This window comes from Anarhichas minor, unplaced genomic scaffold, assembly GCF_050575085.1.
Source record: "Anarhichas minor isolate MPS153535 unplaced genomic scaffold, ASM5057508v1 ptg000073l, whole genome shotgun sequence".
In the NCBI taxonomy this organism is placed as follows: domain Eukaryota; kingdom Metazoa; phylum Chordata; class Actinopteri; order Perciformes; family Anarhichadidae; genus Anarhichas; species Anarhichas minor.
Genome location: NW_027466519.1, coordinates 11,572,501 through 11,575,000, shown reverse-complemented (window position 1 = coordinate 11,575,000; position 2,500 = coordinate 11,572,501).

Sequence of the window (2,500 nt, the reverse complement as noted above, 5' to 3'; positions counted from 1 at the left end):
ATCTGTATTTAACAGGCTTATGGGTCTGTAATATTCCAGCCTATCTTTTGTACCTTTCTGCTTGTATATTAATGTGATAATCCCTTCCGATATCTTGTCAGGCATGATATTTTGCCTCGCCATCTCATCAAAAACATGTAACAAAATGGGAGAGAGTAAAACAGAAAACTCGTTATACACCTCGGCAGTAAGGCCATCAGAACCTGGGCTCTTATTGTGTTTAAGGCTTTTTATGACTGCCTCTATCTCCTGCCTAGAGATAGGCAAGTCACAATAATTTTTATCATTTTCACTTATTTGGGTTCCTATCTGATTCGTCATTTTTACTATGTGCTCCTTTAGAGGCCCTTGCCCTTTATACAGCTCACTATAGTAGTCTTTTACTATTTTTAAAAGGTCCTTGCTTTCAGTGCATACTAGGTCCTCGCTGCTCACCAGTTGATTTATATATTGCTTCTCTTGTTTTATCCTCTCCAGCCCCAGAAAAAAACCCGTGCTTTTTTCCCCTTCAAGCAGGAACTGCGACCTACTCCTGACCGCGGCGCCCTTGCAACGTTTGGTCTCAATATCCGTCAGTTTATTCCTATATAATTCATAGTTTTCACTATTATAATTTGTATCTAGCTCCATCTTCTCTAATTCCTTGTTTAATAAATCATTTAACATGCTCTCCTCTCTTTTCTCTTCCCATTTTTTATTCTTACTATAACTAATGCTTATTTTCTTTATTCTTAATTTAATTTCCTCCCAGTATTCTATTTTATTATCTACATATGGCATGTCATATGCACTTTGGGTTAGTAATTTCTTTACTTTATTCTTATACGCTGTGTCCTCCAACAAACTGTTATTATAGCACCATGTGCCCTTGCCTTTTTTAGCCGTGCTGTCACCAAATTTTAAATCCACGTACGCGTGATCGCTCCATGCATTAAACACATACTTCATGTCAGTAACCCGTTTAACTAGACCCGAAGCCACCAGGCCCAGGTCTATTCGGGTTTGTTTTAACTTGCCCAGGACAACCTGTCTTCTAGAATAACCCCTTGTCCTAGGGTTAATTACCCTCCATACATCCATTAAGTTTTTTTCTATCATGATATCTTTAAGTGCAGTTCTACTCGTGTCACACCTAAATTTATCATTATAATTGTCACTACTACTAAGCGTGATATTATAGTCCCCTAGAATAATAGTATTATTATTTATCCACTTGTTCAGACTTCCGAAGAAGTTTCTGCGTTCCTCCTCAATACTGGGCGCATGTATATTAATCAGTCTAATTATATCACTATTTATTAATATATCCACTATCACACACTTGCCATTGCTAGCTCTATATACACATTTACTACTAGTACTAAGTTTTCTGCTAATTAGTACTGCGACCCCTCGTGCTCGCCCAATACCCTCCTGGGAGTAAATCACCCCTTTCCACAGTTTTTGAGCATGGCTGACAGCCTTTAGGTCCCACCCAGTTTCTTGAAGACAAATTATGTCCACATGTTTGTTCCTATCAAACACTGCTCTCATTTTACCTGGGTCTTTTAAGCCATTGGCATTAAAAGAAAGAAAAGACTGAGAGTCAAAGGCCATGAGGGCTGTCAGTAAAGGCACATAAAGCATAGCAAAACAAAACATGGTGTTATTTTTTCAGTGCTTTATTCCGATTATCAGACCCTTTTATAATCTCTCCATCCCTTTTCCTCACCCTTTGGCCCTTCTCGATGTCCATGTCTGAGTCCGAGGGGTCACTTAATAGCAGCGGGGAGCCGCAGTTCCCAATGTCTTGAGGAACAAAGCTGTCCAGGGAAGACCCCATCGCCGCCTTTTCCTCAGCCCTCTTTCGCAGCTCTACCTCTGCGTCTTCCAATAGCACCGCCTTCGGTTTCCTCGCAACCAGTCTCCCCACTCGGGCCTTGCCCGGCTTGGTCTGGACTTGCTCCTTCAGCCTGGCACTGGCTCGTGCCTCTCCCACCTTTAGCTCTGGCTGGCTGGGCACCAGCCTTGGCCCACTCAGATCAATCTGGCTGGACGCCGTCTCCGGCACCTCCACTATTTCAGTTCTCCTCCCTGCATCGGTCGTCCTCCGTGGCTTCACCACCACGCCTGCTGCTGTCACTGGCTCCACCCCTGCACCTGCCCTTGTCACTGGCTCCACAACTGCACCTGCCTCTTTCGCTGGCGCCGTAACTGCACCTGGCGCTGTCACTGGCTCCACTGCTGCACCTGCCCTTGTCACTGGCTCCACAGCTGCACCTGCTTTCACCGCTGTAGTCTCTGCCATACAGGCTGCAGGCTTCGGCCTCATTACAGCCGTAGTCATCGCCGTTCTCTCTTTGTTCAGCTCGCTCACACAGGTCCCCGCAGCAGCCTCATCATCCTCTTCCTCCTCCATCTCCTCCTCCTCCTCCTCCTCCTCGTCCACGTCCTCCTCCACGGTGCCAGTGCTCGACGTACCGTCGTCGCTCTGCACCTCCTCCTCCTCCTGCTCCTCCTC